The sequence below is a fragment of the Cryptomeria japonica genome, chromosome 7, assembly GCF_030272615.1.
Source record: "Cryptomeria japonica chromosome 7, Sugi_1.0, whole genome shotgun sequence".
In the NCBI taxonomy this organism is placed as follows: domain Eukaryota; kingdom Viridiplantae; phylum Streptophyta; class Pinopsida; order Cupressales; family Cupressaceae; genus Cryptomeria; species Cryptomeria japonica.
Genome location: NC_081411.1, coordinates 425229589 through 425252478, shown reverse-complemented (window position 1 = coordinate 425252478; position 22890 = coordinate 425229589).

Below are 22890 nucleotides of genomic sequence, written 5' to 3'. Positions count from 1 at the left end.
CAAAATCATAGGCTTGCAAATATAGCAAATGAAGAGTGGTATTTTCATCACACAATCTAAATATGTGAAAGAGGTATTAAAGACGCTTGGAATGAGTGACTATAAACTAGTTGGGACAACAATGGTTATAGGTTGTAAATTGTCTAAGGAAGATGAAGCCACATATGTTGATGGAAAGGAGTAGAGATCAATGATTGGGAAATTGCACTATGTTGTTCACAGCAGACCAGATATAGCTCATGTACTTGGTTTAGTTGCCAGATTTCAAAAGAATCCAAAGGAAACACATTTTATAGAAACCAAGACGATATTCAAATATTTGAAAGGTACTATTGACTATGAATTATGGTATCCATATGCAGGTAACTTTGATTTGAAGGTGTATATAGATGCAGACTGGGCAGGTAATGTTGATGATAGGAAAAGCACAACCGGTGGAGCATTCTTTCTTGGAGGAAGACTTGTTTCATGGAGTAGCAAGAAGCAGAGTTGTATATCACAATCTACTACTGAAGCTGAGTATGTTGTAGCTTATATGAATTGTACCTAGGCTATCTGGATGAAACACATTTTGGAAGGATTCAAGATGAAGTTTTTAGATCAATTAAAGATCTTATGTGACAATATCAGTGCCATAAATATTTTAAAGAACCTTGTTTTGCATGCATGAAACAAGCATATTGAATTGAAGTATCATTTCTTCAAAGAAAAAGTACAGAGTAAAGATGTGTTATTGAAGCATGTTTCTACCAAGGAGCAACTTGCAGATATCTTTACTAAACCTCTTCCTAAGACTACTTTTGAGAATATTAGAAGTCAGCTACGGGTTGTACCCCTACATGAGGTCAATTGAGCATGATGTAGATTACATTAGTCCCAGAGCTACTTGCAGAATTTTACAATAGGATTGGTGTAGAGTGAAGTTATTCCATGGGGGGAGCATCAACTTGTAGGTTGATGATGCTTAAACACTCAAGTTTCACATTGCATATTTTACTTTCACTTTGGCATTGTTGTCAAAGGGGGAGAATAATTGTATGATTGATCTATAGCCAGTTACCAGCTAAAGACAAGGAGAGTACATGGTAAAATGTAAACCAAGATTCCTATTCACAATCATAGAAATGAAGGGTATTGATACGTGTATTGCCATCAATGCCAAAGGGGGAGATTATTAGAATTTGCATGAATATTACATTAATGAAATTATATGTTGTCATTGATGTCAATTAACTTGTAATGATGTTGTTATAATATTATTTTCTATTGGTAGGAAGAGCTAGTGAAGGGAACTGCAACTGATAGGTGAATTTGTGGAGGAAACCGGTATTGCTATGAAATGGAAAGGTGAACTGGTAAACCCTACCTATTGATATGAGAAACCCTAGCCAATGAATTTTGATGAATTGGTCATATTGGTTTATGATCTAATGATGAGCGGTAATGATTATGACACATATGCATATTTTATGAGAAGAGTTTTAAATGGTTTTTAGCACATAGAGATAACAGTTTTTATCTTGGGAATGAGAAATTTCATTGCATGTAATGTAAACTGCGCGATGAGTTATAGTGTTCAATGAAGTGGTGATCAAGGAGTAGTCAAGGATATCTTGAATGATGTGCAGTGATTATTATGTAATCCAATGGTCATACTTGAACCAATTTGTTTGTAATCTCTATGAGGGAATTAGGTTTGTGATGAGCTACTGACCTATTATTTTGTTTATAAGGTCGATGAGTTGTTTTGTTGAAGTGTTGGCAATTTGTATTTGACAGTGAGAGTGTGGTTGTCAAACCAGATAATATATCTGCAGTTTGTGTAAAGGCAGATAGGAGCATGAAAAGGATCTGAACAAGCAAGTGTAGTTCTATTCAAACATATCAACAAACCCTTGTTGTTTTCTAACAATTACAATAGTTAAATTCCCTAATCGGGTAAGCTCTAATAAGCTTAGTGTTATTCAAATCCTCTAGCCAGGTGGTCCATTGGCTTGGATTTCAAATCCTCTACCAAGGTTACTCCTAATAGGGTATTGCTTCTAATAGGGCATTATAGTCAATCCCTTAACGAGGTGGTCCCTAACAGGATCCGTTCTTAACAGGAGCTTTGTAAATCTTTAACATGCTTGGCTCCTAATAGGGAAAACTTCAAAAGAGTTCAGAATACTTGTGAGTATTCATCCCCATCGTGGTTTTTCCCATTTGGGTTTCCACGTCAAAAATATTGTGTCAAGTGGTGAATGTTTTTGTGGTTATGTTTACTATGGTTGAATTGCTTAAATGCTAAATCCACTTTGATATGTAATGTTAATCAACAACAATCTGAAATATGTTTTACTTATGTCAGTAAAGTATTTGGATGTTTTGGTTAAAAGGTTTTTATAGTTTCAGAGTTGTTTTAATGTTAGTATGTAATAACAGTTAACCAGTTTAACTTATTAGTATTATTGCATTTGAAGATCAGTATTTAAACTAGTCAGTTTAGAGTTTGCATTGAGAGGTTGTTTTTGAGATTGGTGAAAGTTTATGTTAGTTTTCTATCTACTGATTCACCCCCCTTGTCAGTAGTTGACCAAATCCTTATTATTTCATCATACCATCAATATCAATGCAACCACATGAATCAACACCATAACACATATATTTATATGTGAAAAACCTCAAATAGGAAAAACCATGGTGGGATTGGTGACTCACAATATCTATCCACTGGCCAAATGAATAAATATTATAAGAGGGTCATGCACATGCAGGAAGACACACTGCTCATCACAAAAGGAGCCTCACTAAATAAAGATCCAAATACTAGATTACAAACAAAAACTAAACTTAGAATGTACATTTGCTATGCTCGATGAGTTCTGGTTAAAGCATAGTCTGTATCAGTTAAACTATAGCCTCCCTTATCGGTATCTTAGATCGCTTCCCAATTATCTAGATCAATAATCAAGACTGATTGCAGGTATTTACATTCATATTCTATCAATCAAGATAACATCACAAAACCTTTTGCATCACTTATCTCCCATATATCCACACCATTATTTAATGACCTAACCCACACTAACTTATATACCCATTTACATGAATAAACACAAATGCCTTATGTCGGCTTACAAACATATCACAAAAGATAAGACACATGTTGGCCCAGATAAAACATAAATGTAAAACAATATGACCATTGTCGCTTCCATGCTTGTTGGATCAATCTCCTATGTCAGCCTTAAAATACTAGTTCCAAGTTTTCTGGTTCCCTAAATGTCGGTGAAGTGAATGTTGGTTGCCTTGATTTCCAGATCTCCCATGAAATGTCTTGCCATTAATAACAACACTTATAACCCAAATGAGTGTCAATTGCCAACAAGGCCTACCAAGATTATTTTCAAGAAAGGATTGTGTGGGTATATGGCATAGTAACTCACACCCAAAGATGAAAATAGTTGAGTGGAGCAAGTCCTAGTCAACCAGCTAGAGCCTAAAATTTGTTTGGTGTGGGATAAGATAACTTTCATGTAGATTGGAAGATATCCACCAAGTTTCCCTCCCCATAAAGGAAGATTCTATAGGTTATAGAACAATAGATATACACTTGTCAGAGGCGTGCTATTCAAACAAAGTTTCAATGGAGTTCTGTTGAGGTTTGTGAGTCAAGAGCAAGCTGAGAAGATTTTTCATGATTGCCATAGTGGTCTAGCAAGTAGACTTTTTTTTGCAGAAACCACTACCATTAAAATAATGTGTGTAGGTTATTTTAGGCCTAATATGTTCAACAAATCTCACTCATTAGTCAAGTCCTCCAAAGAATGCCAATTCTTTGTAGGAAAGAGAAAGAATGCGGCCATGCCTCTTAACCGTATTGTGGCTAATGAGCCCTTCACGCAATGGGGACTAGATTTTATTGTTATGATTAACCTATCTTCTAGTGTCAAACATAAGTGGATATTAACTATAATGGACTACTTCACTAGGTGGGTAGAGACGGTTCCTTTGAATAATGCAATAGAAGTAGAGATCTTGAATTTTCTAGGGGGATTGGTTGTAAGGTTTGGACCTATGAAAACCATCACCTCCAACAATGCTAGAGCTTTCTTAGGCACTGAAATCAACTAGTTTGTGATGAATAATGTAATTTTTCCCAAAACATACTCTAACTATTATCCGCAAGGTAATGGCCTTGCAAAATCAATAATCAAGAACCTAATTAGGCTAATCAAGAGGATATGGTCTGAGCACAAAAGAGAATAGCACAAACATCTAAAAATCACACTTTGGGCTGACCGAGTTACTCCAAAACAAATATTAAAAACTTCATTGTCTGAGCTAGTCTATGGGAAAGAAGTCATGCTTCCTTTTTCAATGGAAATCCTGGATCCACAGTTACTAGTCTTTGGAGGTTGAAGAAAATGGAGTGATGTAGGTTCGATTGTTAGAATTGCTTGAGCTACAAAAAAATAGAGAAAAGGCCTTTGAAGCAATGAATTCTTGGAAGAAAATAGTCAAAAAATGGTTTGACAAAAAGTCCTATGATCCTGGTTTTAAGTGCGAAGACCTTATGCTAAAATATAATGAGCTTGCACCTAAACCAGAACAACACCAAAAATTTGACTCTTTGTGGTAAGGTCCATTTCACATCAGTTAGTGCAAGCAACATGATGGCTTTGAATTAGAGATATTAGAGAGTGAGTTGTTATAGACCCTTTTAAATGGGATCCATCAAACCATTTTATTAAGTTAATCTATTAATTAACCTTGTAAATATTGTATAAAATATAAATTTATGAATAGTTGTGAGTTTTGAATACTAAATTAGTAGAAAAGGAAATATTCCCCATAAATTTGACATAATATAGTGAAATGCAAGCCAAAAAGAGTCATATTTTTATTATATAGTAATATTTACATGATACAATCCAAAAATTGGCTCTTAGGCCTGTAAACAAAAGTAGTATATCATATGTAAAAGAAAAGGCCTATTCTACTTCTTCTTCATCCTCGCTAGAGGAAAACACGATAGCAGTAGGAGGTATTGGAGCAAGGGATGGAAAGTTAGGCAGTGTGGTAACAGGAACATGTGGAAGAATAAGGTTCTAAAAACTTGTGTACCAGTCCAAGCCATAGATAGGCTCCACACCCATGAATCACATCAATAAATGGCTGGCCCTTGTAAACTTCACACGATGCTATTCCATGTTAGTAGTATGAAAACCCCCAAGGAAAGGAAGCCAAGGAATTGTTGGACCAAAATAATAGGTGTTTAATTCAGTACTACACTCAAACTTAGAGAAAATAATTTCTAACTGAGCAACTATTAGACACCATCATCTTGGTACATTTATCTTATCAACCTGAGGATGCACAACTTGAAATGGGTCGACACAATATATGCACTAAGAGTCAAGGAATAATTCTACCTTAACTTGAACAAATAAAATACAAAATAAACCTATATAAAGAAATAACTTGTCCCTTGATTATCACACAGGAAAATTATATGAACTTCTACTATCAAAACACAAGCTTATTTAATTAACATAGAAACAATTGTTCTATTATGTCATTACTACAGGAAGAGACAACGAACAACAGTCCAATGACTATAGGAGCAGATGATGAGGAGTTTAACAGAACATATATAGATAACCGTAGAAAGTAAAGTACATAAAACAAATATACATAATCCTCACCAAGTGGGCCCCTTTGTGTGAGTCTTCTGATCTACAAGCTACAAAAAATATTAACTATAAAACTCTCATGATCATCTCAAATACCATAAAATACTCAAACAAGAAGTTTGCTTCTTTATTCAGAATTAACTCAATAGTACATTGGAAACCATAATCATAATAGCAACTAACTAAAATTAGGAAACTTTTAGGAGGATTATATAGCATTCATCCTCATAACAATTTTCCAAAAAACCCACTCCACTCCTAATATATAGGAGGAGGCTTTTATCAAAACATAAAATTTAAGAAAGTCAGAAGAAATAGGACTTTGTTATGAATTTGAGCACTTTGAAATCTTTCATAAATTTTCTCAAACATCCAGCATGGTTATTAATGAAAGACATTAATAACTCATGATTAATCTTCGAGGCTCTTTGATGACTTCAAATAGTGGCTCTCAAGTTGTAATAGTTTTTTACCTCTTCTTTGCCTTGTTGTCTAATATTTCCCAACATTGTCATGTTGCTGATGATTAAGCCCTGATTCAATATAAAAGTCTTCTCATGCAGTTGCATCACCAAGGTTAGCACAAGGACATCTATTCACATTCATGATTATTTATTTCAACATATTTATCATCAACCAAATATAAAGTTAATACTTATATTTGCATTCATAAATCTTACTATTTCATCACAACAAAGGTTTCAGAATGAGGACAACATGACCAACATATAGACTCGAAAATGAAATTAAAGTTTAACATGAAATCCTAATGGTGACAATATAAAAGCCTTAAGTATTATAAAATAACTACAAATAAAGACATAAACAAGGACTCATTAGGAACCACCTCACTGAGATCATTATAAAGTTGAAGTTCCATCGCAGTAGGGATGCCAAGGCCTATCACCACTATATGCAACACCTCATCTAGGTCACCAAGCAAATGCTTTGAGAATATCTTTTTGGTGAGTATAATGATTTTTCCCTTATGCTTCCCCAAATCTAGCAATGAGGCAAAAAAATAGGAAGTGATATTAGTGTTAATATTGTATCGGTCTTCCATGGTGATGAAGTCAATACCCAAAATCCATTTGTTGGTGGCAATTTTCAAGGCATTCTTCACTTTGGTCATACGTTTTAGCCTATTGTCCATCACCTCTCCTAGGAAATCTAGCTATGTCTTTGAGCCCACAAGCCTAATGGGAGTATCAATAAACATTTTGTCTAAGGCAAAAGGCCTAACAAAGACTTAGGAATGACTAAGTGCTTACATTCAAAACTAATCCTAGGTTGGTGTTACCATCATAGTGCATCACTTGTTTATAGATAGAACCTAGGACTACAAATGGTAGCTGTACAAAACTCACGTTAGAATGAAATCTTGAGAAAGACATGTATCAAAAGCCAAAGTGCGAAGCCAAGGTGGTGAAAAGATAGCAAGCCGGTGGCATTGTCCTTGAGAAATAAGAGTTGTCCAGACACATGCTAAGTATCTCACCGTAAAGATCAAAATCTATGCAAAATTGGGTGATTAATGTCTCGCGCCAAGCCTTCTCTATCTAGATATAAATGAAAGGTGTGAAAAAATGCCATATTGTCCACTTGTAGCTCCTTTTTCCAAAATTCAACTTTCCAAAAAGAGAATAATCAAGTAGGGTGATGAGGTTGCATTCTTGCATCAATGGTGAATTAATTTTGCACAAAAATCTGAAATATCAACATGCTTAGAGTGTGGTGCTTTACTACATGGTTAGCCTGGTGTCACTCAAGGTTAAGGGAATTCTTTTTGTTAAAAAAAAAATTGTGTTTAACTAAGTGATTAATACTACGAGTGGAGCTAAAGCATTACAGAAGTAGAACATGTCTAAAGAATTTTTAGAAAAAAGATACCATGGCAACAAGGGGAACTTCAGCAAGAGGCTAAGGACCTTCCACCCCTTCATCCATTGCAAACATGTTTGGAGATGTGTCTTAATACTCAATAAGGATGTCAGAGAAAACAAAGTACCCAAAAACCATAGTGGCAACAAAGGTAAACCACATAAATGCAGCCCTCGTAAAGGATGAATATGATAACATTCATGACCCAGAACTGCTTGCTAACCTAAAGATTCTACATGAGGGTTCTTTTATGAGAATACAAGAGAAGGTGAAGAAGAAAGACAATGATTCCCTAGGATACCGACTATGACTATGTGGCCTCCTAGAATATATGGTTAAACTAGTTCATTATTGTGTGGAGCTACTACATGCAAGCTTCTTAAATTTCCATGGAGATATAGGGGTGATTTAAGGTTGTTGGCATTGAGTTTTCATTGATGTCAACCAGTATTGCAGGTTACCCATAGAGTGTGTTAGCCGGTATGAAGAAGGTTGAACCAACATAAAGAAGAGAAGTATTTTATGAGTTGGCAGATGATATCATCGATATGAGGTGAGATGCAAGAGGGTGTTGGCATGCCTGAGTTATAACCAGTAAGGCATAAACCAGTATGAAGGCTAGTTGTTTGTTTCTAATAAAAAGGTGGAATGTTAGATGAATCACAACAACACCCAGTGAGTTGAACAAAATGAATAGCATGAAGACATACCAAAAGGAAAGATGAACTATCAGTATAATGTGCAGCTAGTATAAGTATTTGTCTAGTATGCTGGGCATACTGGTAAGGATTTATACTGGTAGAAGGGGTTGTATCGGTAGGTATGTTCACGTTTGAATTGACTCTTTGTTGATGAGTTGAAAGTATGTCTATGTGTGGAATGGGGATATGAGTTGGAAAACATGCAGAGGTCGATGAAATGTTCATCAACATGGTTGTCTGTGTAGTTGGTGGTGATTAAATGATAAAACCAAAAATCATGAGATGATATCTAACTGATGTGGCTTGAGGAATAATGGACGACAGAGAAAGATCAGGCAGTTGTTGGCATTGTGATCGAGGCACAAAATCTGATTGCAGATTGACCTTCAGTTAGAAACAGCTGGGTGAAATGAGGATGACAAAGATCAAGGTCGTAAAGTAGAGTGAAGTCTTTTATTTTTAGAAAACATGCATTGGATGAAAAAAAATGTGTATAGATGCATCTCCCCAAAGTAGGTGAGAGATCCAAGCCAGATCAAATTAGATTTGATATAGATTTGGTCAAAGGAAAGAAACCCTAACCACCTGAAGTTTGAATTTGTTTTTGGTGGGAAAACTTGTCCTTAAATACACAAGTCTAAATCAATGTGGTGCTACTATAGAACGATATGTGATTATGTTGGTGAATGAAAGAGAGGTAGAAAAGATTGTTTAAGTGAAAAATAAGAAATATTAAGTGACTATGTGTTGAAGGAGAAACTAGTAAGGTGTGTGAACCGGCAGAGAACAAACTGACAAAGATAGAACTTGGAAAAGTGTGAGCAGGTGTGAGGTGAATCCAATAGATAGAGGAAGAGAAGTTTCAACAAAGTCATGACCAACATAAAGGCAATGTTGCAGTGTGTGTGGAGGTTTCACAGACCGACAAAATTGAAACTGGTAGAGCAGAGTATTGAAGGGTTGCAAAACTTCATTTGCAACAGAGAATTTATTCTTGTATTTGAATCTTCATATTTTCTTCACTAAGTAGGTGCTTAGTGCAGGGGTTATAGTTCCTTTAGGTTGTAGCCTATAAATTGTTTAGGGGTTGGTGCTCCTTTGAGCCGGTGCTCATAAATAAAGGGTTGGTGCCCAAAAATTATAATTAGATCATTTTTATTGTGAGGTTGGATTGGAGCACAAGATCTCTAGCACCTATTCTCATCAAGGTTTTTCTCATATTGGGTTTTCCTCATATATCTGTTGTTATGTGATGCATTCTTGTGTATGTGTTATTTTGATGTTATAGAAAATCCTTTCACACACTTAGTTTGCATAGTTTGGCTTACCGGTTAGCACTCTGTTGTTTCATATTGTATGGGTATATTCCCAATTAAAGAAAAAGGTGTTATATCACTTATTCAACCCCCTCTCAGTGATCTATTGTGTCCAACAAAGGCAAGAATATGTGGGTAGTCATCAATGTTGACAACATAAATGACATGTTGTGTATCCTGCCTTGTGGAATGGATGTTGAATGGTTCCATAAGAAGAAGATGGAAGAGTATTGGGGTACAAGAAAGGACAATCTCAAATTTTGTAACTCTAAGTTAAAGATGGACGCAAGACAGTTACCAAAATTCCCTTTGTCCTTCAAAGATTTTAATCAAGATTTGTGGGATATATTTTCCATGTTGGCTTTTGTTTTTGGGTTTGACACAGACATAAATGTACATGAATTATAGATATCCCTAAAATTCAAGATAAGAAAGTATAAGGATCATTTCTGCTTTGAATTTGCATAGATTAAACAGAAAGTCATGCTCAAAGAGCTCAAAGGTTATGAGTCCCAAATTAAGTTCAGGTACCTTTCTATTCTATCTCATATGTTTTTATGTCAAAATCTAGACTTCTTTAGCCGGTATATGGACTTTTTTGTGCTAGATGAGAAGAAACATAGGATACTAGTGTTGGCCTAGACCCATGTTTTATCTTCTAACTATGATTATTATATGTTATGTGATATTTTTTTTCCCCCTATTTTGGAAGACTTTAGCCATGAAAATCCTTATACCCATTTTTCCAATAGACAAGTTGAATGGATGTCAAAGTCCAAAACCCCATGCGACTAGTTTTTTTGAGGTATATTTTACAGTACTAAGAGTGCATGGTTTCGATGAGGAATCCTTCTGGCTTACAACCTACCCAACTGAAAGAGTTCTTGCAATATAATTTTTCAATCGGCTCTCACTTGTTGATAAAGCATATGGGTTGGGAAGACATCAAACCATTATGCATGATGTTCCTAAGGCCTTAGGCACTATTTCTCTTCAAAAGTGAAATGCTAAGAACATATTGACTACTGTGTTAGTTTATTTGGGTTTGGTATTCATTGAAGATAAATGGAATTATGACCTAGATGGTTGTTTTTCTGACCAGGAGACTAAGGTCACCCACATTTCTCATCTTTATTGGGAGGAATGTTGTAATCCATTGCTGGATTCCTCAAACATTCACTTGGACCCTGGTCATGTTACCACATCTCACTTTAAAAGACCTTCTTGGTTATCATTTTATAAGATAAAGAGGTGAATGGAAACTACCAAGAAGATCAATGCAACTCTTAGAAGAAATCTCAAGCAAAGGAGATAGCAAGAAAAGAAAATTGCAGTTTTGTGGATATTCCAACATGAGATAAAAGACTATACTCCCAAATTTTAGGATAATCTATTAGATGATAAATTTGATGATATTTGGAACAATAAACATGATGACACTGAAGGTGAGGAAGAGGAAAAAATTTATGAGTTGTGGGAGGTGAAAGGAAAAAGAATCACGGTTGAACCTATTGATGCTCCTGGTTTTGAAGGAGAGTTCCCCACAGTCAGATGACCACATACTCAAACTTTGAAGAGGAGGTCTCAAGATACTCAGCCTTCACAACAAATAGTTGAAACTAGAAACCCACAATCAGAGAAGAGGAAAAAGGTTGATGACTCTCAAAGAGTGGTCCTGGAGAAAATGGTCATGTCAAATCCAACTCCTACCACATCAGCAACCCAAGTATGCTTTACTACCCCTCTTCTATCTTCTTGATCTTTAGTCAACCCACTAGTTTCAATTCCAATTATGTACCAGGTAGATAATACCCCTTCGGTGCAAACCCCTTCCCCTACTCAAGTTCTTGTTTCTACAGTAGTCTCTGCTCAAATTTCTACACCACCCTATGTAAAGGGAATAGCCTTTACAACCTCGAGGAATATATCATCTTTTATTCTTCTAGCTTCCTCATCTGCCTCTGCAATTTCTAGTGTTTCTATGACATCTTCCCAAGTTCTGCACTCTAGTCCTACACTCTTCGTATCTCAGCAGAGCCTTAAACCACCCTCCACCTTTTCAAGACAATGTTAAAACATTCCCCTTTCTCCCCTTCAATATTAAATTTACCAGGAAAAACTCAATCTAAGTTTGTTGTTGTTCCAATTAATTTGCTTTGCCTCCTAGATATCCTATTTCTACCCAATACATCTCATCACCTATAATATTCAGAGATCAAATGGATGCTACCAGAATGGCTCGAGTAAATCATGCTTAGAAGAGAAGGGAGAAAGATATTGTTAAACTAGTAGTGCCACACACTGAGATCGTCTATGATGAGGCACATCGATCCATCATGTTTGCCACCAAAATTCCCAAAATATTTAAGATAGAGGGTCAAATATGACCTAAAGATTATATAGTTCATGTAGTAGGCATCAATTTGAGCTAAGCCCGTGTCTAGGACAAAGTGGAGTTGATGGAAGAAATGCAAAAACTACTGATGACAAAACTTTTGGAAACCTCTCACCACTTGAAAAAGAGAGAGAAGGAGTTGAAAAATGTGATGAGTGTTGTGGCATTCCTAAGGACATAAGAGAAAGAAAAAGACATAGGAATTTCTCAGTCATCAAAGGAAATCACTCAGTTGACCAAAGAGTTGCAAGAGAAGACCCTTTCTCTTTACCAGTAGAGCCAAGAAGAGTAAACCAAATTACAAGAAAACTTAGTAGCTTGACCCTCCAACTCCAAAATCACTAGTAGGAGAAGGAAGGCTTGCCTAAAGAATTGCAAAATAAGAACCAAGAGATTACTCAATTGAATAAAAGTCATATTCAAAGCACACTTCAGAGCACCATCCCTAAGAAATACTTGTTCAAAATAGAATTGAATAAATATCAAGTGCTATTAGTGGAAGAAAAAATGCCAAGAAAATGTTGGACAATTAGTTACATAACAAACTTGTTGAGCTCTCCCAAGTCCAAAAGGATCATTCTGCCTCTACAACCTCACAAGTTCAATTACAACATGATTTAATCTATAATAAGTCATAGTTTGACAAAGAGCTTCATGATACCCAAGTTGCTTGTGAGAAGGAATGGGAAGCCAAAGAGGCAACAAAAAAGGCCCTTCAAGAGAAGACTTTAGAGATGCAATAGAAAAAGATGGATTTAGAGGGAAATATTGAAAGCCTAATTTTTGAAATGGGATCAAAAGATGCCCATATCAGCATACTCCAAGCGGCAAGCACAACAGCCACATCCCATGTTAATTTAACTCCTATTGTTCAACAACTGCACTTCTCATATTGGGAGAAGATTAAAAACATCACCACATCTCTTTGGTCAACATTGCGATTCATTGTGGATGCATAATGCTTGAGTTCAAAGGTAGAACCTATGGTTGAGAAAATATTGTATGACATCGCATCCAGTGTACCTAAGTCTGAATTGTTGATTGAATTATTGTACAGGACATCAGATGATACTCTCACAATAGTAGGTTTAGAAGATTGCAAAAGTGAAGCTGAAAAAGGTAATGAATTTATTAATTGTCATAGAGAATCCCTCCATGCTAAAGATCGTTTAGGCATTTTAATGATAGTCACTTCCCAGCTTAAGAGGGAATATGAGTACTCCGTGCAAATCAACCTACCATCCCTTTTTTATGTAGATGATTCCATAGCAATAGAAGAGCAAATGATGCAGCTCCAAGAGAAGTACCAATAAGATAAATATTATCTACAAGCACTTGGAGATGTTCCCAATGCCTCAAACATTAAAAAATATCATTCATCCTCTGGTGCAACTTAAATTCTCCCTGGAATAAGCTTTCAGGTTGCTCAGAAATTTGCTATTCAGGAAAATGTTTCAACTAGATCAGGCCTACATATTTTTGTGTTCTCAAGCACACCCTTTAGTTGAGGAGTGGGCTCCTTTACAAAATGCACTATCGCAGCTTTGAGCTACTTTGAAGGTCCCAAACTTGGTTTGCAGAGACAGAGATTCGAGGGTTCCGAATCTACAGGAAAATCACCTTGTCAAGTCACCAAAAATGTGGATAAAATATTAAGTCATTCTACGGGGGGGCCCTTTTTGTTTCATTAGGCCCCTTCTTTTTTCTCACGACCCTCTCATCATACTACCATGCATTAAATGGGTAGGGTTTTATGGGAGTTCTTTTCTTTTACTCTTGTTGGGCTTTGATATGGTGCCACATGTCCTTTCTCAATGTTTTGTTCCAAATTTGAGGGGGCCCACCTATTTCAAGTTAGAACCACCATGCATCAAGTAGGCGAGGTTTCTCTTATGGATTAAGGCAAACAAATCAAGTGTCTCTGCCTATGCACCATGTGTCTCAATCACAGATCTTTGGAAGGGAAGATAGACTAAGAGGAAAAGCGGCTCTATTTTATGGCCACATATCCAATAGTCGAAGCAAATCAACATGTCATCAAAGCACAACTTCTAGAGAGAGCCAAAATTTAAAGAAATGACATAGGGCTTAATCAATGACAAAGGCCCACTCCTAGGATGTACGGGTCAACTGGTGAAACTATTCTAGTAAGATAGATAAAATAGAAAATGAGAATCTACAATAAAGGAAAGGAGCAACCAGTCTCATGACTGGGGTGGTTCGGGTAGTTATTCGGAGATCTGTGTCCATGCTAGGGACTATAAAGGAAAATTTTGTTGTCATTTAGGGGGATTCAAACTCAAAATAGGAATTGGATCCTATAATTTAGACTTCAGTATTTTCATTTTTCATTCTAGTAATTGGACTATGCTAACTTTCAGCCTTTTCATGCAACTGTTTATGTTTTATGATATTGCTTTATGTCAATTTAAAAGAAGGACTAGTGCTTCTGAATCTATTTAAGCTTTTATAATATCAGACATAACTTCTGCTGGTTGAATCACATTTTTGACTCTTTTAATTCGATTCTAATCATTTTTTATATATATTATGCCAATGGTGAATCTTAATTAGATGTTGTGGAAATCGAAAGTTGTTTGGCCTTTATATGCATTTTATATATGATCTACCATGCTTCTGAGTTTTAAATTTTGACCTTTGGCACATCGCCTTAGATAGTTTAATTTTCAGTACTTCTTCCCCTTTTTCGTTCACATAAATGAAGAGTCTGCTTCTAAAATCTTAGACGTTATTCATTAAGGTGAAATAGATCCCCTGCTCAGTGAACTTCCCATATGATTGTTGTCTTAAGAGGAATTTTAGGCATCAACATTTACCAATGAAAGAGTGAAATTACCCATAATAAAGAAAATCAAAAGATATTTGGATAATCTAAATGATAGAAACAACGTGTACAAAGAGTACTTATATAAATTCCAGAAGAACTTAATTTCAATATTTATGATCTCAGAAAGATATGATAAGATGTACAAAGATAATTACTTTTTTGGTTGCTATTGGTCATTGTTTCATGGAAGCTATGCTTCCCCAAAAGTTCCAGTTAAAATTTGGATATGAAATTAGTGCTGAAGAATGTGTGATGTATGCAAATGATATTCTTAAACTTTAGGTAGATCTCACTAAAGAAAAGCTTGGTACTTATAAAGAACTCATTAGATCAGATAGTACTGAATAGGTGGCTTCGAAAGGATCCATCTCTGGTAAGAAGAAAAGAAGAAAATCAATTGAGATCCCATCTCTAGTTTCAAAGAAGAAGAGGAAGTTAGACAAAAAGGAAAAGACTAAGATCATTAGCATTGATGATGTTGAGACTATTGAAGCTGATGTGAAGTATAAGGAGATAGCTATTGTAGAAGAAGAAATGTAGAAGGAACCCTTTGGTTCTTCTGACAAAGATCGCTTTGAATTTGTTAAAATGTTGAAGATGCTTGAGGAACTTGATGGAATAAAGAAAATTAGAGATGCATGGTTATCACAACCATTGTATGAAAAGGATAGGATTGAAGATGCCTTGACTATTTATTTGCTCTAGGAACAACATTGCTCTTTGTTCTATTGAAAATTTTCTCCTAGATGTTTTGTTTGAACAATTGAGTGAGCAATTAGCCATGAAAGCCACTAGAAAAGGACAACCAGATCTTGAAGATGAAGTGTAGAGAGCTATGAGCAGAAAATGTGATGTTACATAGAAGAGATTGATTGAATGCATAAAGGACATGATGAAATGTATGAGTGTTGTTTGTAGTGTTTAAAAATATTGTGTCAGGTGGCTTGCTACCACAATAAATCACAAAGAAATATATTGACTCCTTGGAGTCTGAGATGAACAGATTTATAGAATCCTTCAATATTTTCAAAGATAAAGATAGTACAGTAAGGAATAAGATTTATTCAATACAATTGGAATTATCCTTGGTGCAGAAACATAAAGATGATTTTGTCATGAAGTTTTGGATTATCATATAATGCAGCCAAGGCAGTGAGATCCAATGAAGGACAACCCAACCTTGCAGCTAAACACATAAACCATGCAAAGCATACCAGAAACTGGTAACAAAGCGCTAGAAACAACAGGTAGAACAACCAGTAACAACACAAAAGACATAACTGGTAAACAATGTGAATGAATTTTATTACAATTTAAATAATTATGCATGCCACATTCTAGATCGCAATCCAGCATACAAACAATGCTTACAATGCAACTACAAGATCCAAAGATCATCTACACATCAAGTTGGCCTCTAGTAACAATCAATCGGTTCTATCCTAATCGGGACCTCAGCCTTCTGACCTCAATCCTACTGGATCATAATCTCACCAATTTTACATCTTCGCTCAATCTCAAAGCTCTATCCTCTATTTCATCACTTCTCTCTTCCAATGATTCACAAGCTTCCATTTATACCATCTGCAAATAATGACAACTCAATCAAGTCGACCCAAAGACCAACCGGTTCATGAAATGTGCAATGATAACATGTCGGCTCAAATCACTAAGAACAATCTTGAAATCAAAAAATGATGTGCAGAGCTTTGGGAATACCGGCCAAGGCCCAAAGCAACATCTCTAATGATCTACAAGTCATAGAGATCAACCACAACCCAAAATCATCTTCGCTCAACATACTACTAGACTAACCGGTAAGAACATATCAACCGGGACAATACCAGAATCCACATCTCACCATGAACAAAGACAAATGCTATGAAACTTGAACATAATAAATACCATGAACACAACAGAATAAATCCAAAACCATAATGCTAAACACTCAAACATGAAGAAATGCCACACTCTCAAGCAATTCCACTGAAAAACTGCCCAACTAGTTTGAACTTGACTAGTGCTCCTACATCAGAGTCTTGAGGTTAATTGAAAAGTGAGTCCCATCACTTTCTCTGGTTCGATGATCGGTCAGTAGGTACTTGTAACTGCCTTAAGGGATTTGGTGATCTAACCATAACTTCTGGTTTTCTCTCCACGGTAATCTACTAGTCCAAGTTGTAGCCTTCCTCAATTGGAAATCTACTTGCAAACCTTTCTCTGTGTCATGTTTGGTGATCTAAAATAGCCCACAAATTGCCTCGATCTTCTCTCCAAGAAATTGGTGCATAATCGGGTCCTCCTCCAACAACAGGCTCACAAACTAGCTCTGATACCATTTGACGTAGTCAAGGTAGGGAGATCCAATGAAGGATAGTCCAACCTTGCATATTAAAACATAAACCATGCAAAGCATACCGGTCACAAGTAACAAGGTGCCAGAAACAACAAGAAGAACAATCAGTAACAACACAAAATACATAACTAGTAAACTATGTGAAAGAATCTTATTACAACCTGAAGAATTTTACATGCCACATGTTGGATCATAGTCTAGGATACAAACAATGCTTACAATACAATTACAAGATCCTCAGATCACCCTCATATCAAATCGGCTTCTGATAAAAGTTTGTTGGTTCTATCCTAACTTGAACCTCACCCTTCTGGCCTCAATCCTACTAGAATAGAATCTCACCGGTTCTACATCTTTGCTCAATCTCAAAGCTTTGCCTACTATCTTCTAACTTCTCTCTTCCAATGATTCACAATATTCCATTTATACCATCTGCAAATAATTACAACTCAATCAAGTCCGCGCAAAGACCAACCGGTTCATGAAATGTTCAACAGTAACATGTCAGCTCAAATCACTAAGAACAATCTCCAAATCACAAAATGATATGCAGACCTCTAGGAATACCATCCAAAACCAAAAGAAACATTTCTAATGATCTTCAAGTCATGGAGATCAACCACAACCTGAAATCATCTTCGCTCAACATACTGCCAGACTAACCGGTAAGAACATGTCAACCAGGACAATACCAAAATCCACATCTCACCAGAAACAAAGCCAAATTCTATGAAACTCGAACATGAGAAAGACCACAAAACAAGGAAATAAACCCAAAACCACAATGCTAAACACTCAAACATGAAGAAATACCATGCTCTCAAGCAATTCCACTAAAAACTGCCCAACTAGTAAGAACTAGACCGGTGCTCCTACATCATCAAAAAAAATGTTGAAACTAGAATGGATCACTTTACTCATCTACTAGAAGATGCATAGAAGGCTTAACTGAATTAGCTTGTCCCAAATGATTTTATTAGTGTTATTGACTTGCTTGTGTAGTGCAAATTTCAATGCACAATATTGATATTCGTTATTAACTCCTAGAATTCCTTTCTCTTGGAACTCAAAGAAAAATATAAGGCAATTTTTCCACAAAAAGGTAATTGAGACTTTCTTTTTGAACTACATTAATTTTGTTTAGGGGAAGATGTGTGAAGGTATATTTTTGATACCCTTTGTCCTTAATGGCAAAGGAGGAGAGAATGTGAAGTGGAGAGAGAACAAGATGTTGGGAGAAAATGTAAATTAGGAAGAAGATGTGAAAATTGGAGTATATTGGAGAGTAAGTAATTTTTTATTTTGTTTTTGAAAAATAATTTTAAAGCAAGTAACCTGTTTTTTTTGCATGCAGTTGCCATCAATCACAAAGTCAGAAATTGTTACAATTTTGTCATTTATGAAGGAGAATGTTGTATAGGCTACCGGTTGTCATTGATGTCAACATACTTTTGTTGACTTATATTGTTGTTTCTTCGATATTCCAGTGACTCTATCCATCATGTTTTTCTCTAAGTTGTTTGGCAGTTACACATATGAGTTTGCAACTTAGGTAGTATACTCATGAATATCAGAAGTATCTATATTCCAACTTTTACATGTTATGGATCTTTGGAAGGTGAGATACATGGTTCGGCAATTCAATCTATTAGTTGCTATGTTCCTTCATAATAGAACAGTTTGTCTAGACATCCACATTTCATCAGTTGATTGTTTTCTATCTTGTAGTTTTGGGGCATGATTAAGCATTGTGGATAACGTGTGTGTTCTAGTTAGCATTAACTTTTATTTTATATTTGGCTGACCTATGTAAATAAAATGTATGAAGTATATTGTGGTAGCAATTAAGGTATTTTCTTTCTAATGCATGTATGACCAACTTGAGATATGGATCAGTATATATATGTGATGTATTCATTTGATGAGAGATATAGAAAAATAGAGAAATAGAGAAATAGAGATATTTAGAGATATAAGTAGGACATAGTGGTCAGATATGACATGTGATTGAAGCAAATAACTGAAGAGAAAATGAAGTGTGTGAAGTTTGTCTATTGAGATTAATTAGAACTGTATTCCACGCATATGTGAGATGCAACTATAGTAGTCAATTTTATTTATATGTTCTTTTTTGGGCAATAATCCCTTTGGTAATGAGCCCTATAGTGAGAATTTGTAATATTTCATAACTAATAATATTATATTGAGAGTTAACCCTTTTCATGATTTTTCTTAGGTTTTCACACTTAAACATAGTGTTCTCTTGCGTATGTTTCTATGGATGGTATCTCTACTTTTGTTGTTCATTTGATCACTCATTTATTTCTATTGCATCCTAATTGATGTGAATTTTTAAAGTAATAATAAGATTGTTTTAGGATTTAGGGAATACTGATTCAACCCCACTCTCAGTATCCCATTTGTTCAACACATAATGAAACCCTTGACAAATCCCTACGTGAATCTACGGTACCTCGGGATATCAATGGGAATGCTTTTCAAGCCATGTTGGGAAACTTGATTGCCATCCCTCATGTCGCCTTCACACAATAATAAGTTATTGCACATAAGCCTTCTCATAATGATCCCCTACACCTTGAAGTATTTGTTCACAAGCATAAAAACAATAGAGTATTAATAGATGATAGCTCTAGTCTGAAAATTTATACATTAAATTTGGTTAAGGCCTTGGGATAACTTGAACATAGTATTGATGCCTCTAAAAATCTTCAATATCAAGTCTTATGATAATGAAGAACACCCATCCAAAGGAGGGACCACATTACTAGTAAAGGTTGGACCAGTAACAACAAACATGACATTCTAGGTCCTAGACAAAGAGTTGGGCTACAATATACTCCTATGTCACCCTTGGATCCATGCAATGCAAGTAGTGTCATCTACCTATCACCAATGTGTCAAATTTCTATATAATGGCTTTAAAATTACTATACAAGGTGATCCAAATCTATTTTAACATTGCAATAACCTAAGGGAAAGTGTAGACAACTAGGTGTTGAGAAATTAGGAAGCTCCACTTATTCCATAGCCTGGATCTTTTTCAATATCAGATGTATCAACACCTTTCACATCCTAACCTAATATCAAGCTCCACATTAATTACAAGGGATGGGGGAGTACTCTTACTCAGAGGTCTTCTACATTAGATATTTACCCATGTCACAAAAATCCTTTAGGAGACTATTGTTGAATCATATGGATCAATGAAAAGGCAAAGCTATAATATAGTATGCATCATCCTCATCCTTCATTAGATGGGGATAATTGAATGAAGAATCACTTAAGGAGGATATTTATAAATGGTTATACAAGGACCAAGAGATGCTCCACCAATACAAATCCCCTTGGAAAAATATGGAAAGGGATTGAGAATGTTAGAAAGGCATTGCTATGATGGCACTACTGTCTTGGGGACACAACATCAAAGGGTAATAAAACCCATCCTTCCAACAAACAATTCAAGAAATTGAGGTTTGGGATATGAGAAGACAAGTAAAGGTTCCAAAATCCAAAATAATGAACTGTTGATATTAAACATGCCTCCAATCATCACGCCTCCTCCTGAACAAATCAACTTCTGATGCAGGAGCATCCCCAATTCACATCAATCTTGTATCAACCAAAAACATTTTCCTTTCTATTTTGTTTTATGTTTGCAGTTTCAGTTTTCCTTTCTGTGTGTCCCGATTTTGGCTCACTAGATCTTGTGGAGTTGGATTCTACTTGAAGACCTGATCATCTTTCTTGCTTTCAGACCACATCTCATTTGGATCACTTTCTAGCAAGATATCTCTACTACTTTCCTTGAAAGTTTCTTGTTATCAGTTGTTCGTTTGTTACCGGTTGCTTGAGACCTATTTTGGTGATCTACTAGAACCCATTCCAAAGCTTGCAAATCCTTGAGCATTGATTTCAATGTTCTTTGGAATGTGGCTGACCTTTTCCCATGATCTACGTTTCATCCTTTGGATTTTTTGGAGGAATCTCTTAGCGGAGGCCGACCTTGTTCATTTTGCATGTTAGGTTTTGTTCTTAGGGTTTTGATCCCTTTTGGGCCAACTGGATCCTTTGGATTGATATATATTTGTAATTATTTTTTAGAATGGAGTCAGTTAGAATCAATTTATAATCAATCAGAATGTTAGATAGATAGACTATGCCTAAAAGATAGGTCTTTCGATTCAAGGTCCCATTTGTGACCTATTCTGCCAGCCTTGTGTGCTAGTATGTTTTAACCCGGTTTTTACCGGTTGGATATAATTAGTTTTCATGCAATAAAACTATCTATTATGCATTGCCTCCATAATATCTATGTGTTTCCATTGTGTTTCCTCTTGTTGACTGGTCCAGATTGATCTCTTTGAGGCCCCTCCTCACTGGTGACTGCTTCAAGTGGTATCAGAGCGAAGTTTCATTCTGGAGGTTGCATGTCCAAAATTTTTTTATTGTAGGGTGGTGAATTGTGGATTCGATCGGCAATTGCAGAGGACTAGCATGAATCAATGGCGCAAAGATGAACTAGGAATGGTGGACCATGTGGGAATGCAGACCTTGTTGTGATGGATATGTTGCGAGCAATAGTAGCTTGATTAGAATCTGTGGAGACAACCTAGAGAAGAGGTCGACATATTGAAGATGTAAGTGAAGATGAAGGAGAAGAAGCCCCAACAAAACAAGTAAACCTACCAGTGGTTGATCCAGATGAAGAAAGGTTTTTAAGGGTGAACACTAAACCTCATTTTACCCCACCAAAATATGATGGGAAGTTATATTTGGATGAATTAATGGATTGGATCTCAGAGTTGGAGAAGTATTTTTTTGTTTGAAAACACTATAGATGAAAGGAAGGTGAAATATACATGTACCTGGTTGAAAGGTCATGCATCTCTTTGGTGGGAGCATTTACAAGCTGATAGACAAAGAAGAGGTAAAGAAAAGATTAAGACATGGGATTGGATGATTTCTAAGTTGAAATCAAAGTTTGTGCCGACAAATTATCAAGTGGATTTTTTCTGAAAGTTGTAGAATCTGAGATAGAAGGAATCTAGTGTGAAGGAGTACACTAAAGCATTTTACATGTTGAACATCAGATGCAGATATGTTGATTATGAATTTCAACAAATTGTAAGATATTTCAATGGGTTGTGGATGTCTATACAGGATGAACTAAGTATGATCAAATTGGAGAGTGTTGAAGAGGCTTACCAGTATGCACTAAAGGTTGAAGAGAAATTGAACAAAAGACATGAGAAAAGACAGAGAGGAAGAGGAACCAGTACAGATCAGAACAAGGACAAGGAAGTGAGAAAAGAAGGTAATTCATATCGGAAGGATGATAGAAATTTCTACTAGATGAGATAATCTTGTTTCAGAAGAGATGGTGAAAAAGTTGAAATTGGAGAGATTGAAACACCCTAAGCCTTATTAGATAGCATGAATTTAGGATGAACATAAGTTGTTAGTAAGTGAACAATGTTTGGTGAAATTAAAAATTGAGAATTATCATGATGAAGTTTTATGTGATATTATGCCTATGTATATTTGTCATCTTTATTGGGAAGACCTTGGCAGTTTGATAGACAAGCAATACATGATGGGAGGAAGAATACATACACTATTGTGGCCAATGGGATGAAGAAAACCTTGTTACCCTTGGAGGAACCTTTGAAGAATGAAGTTTGTATAAATGCCAGA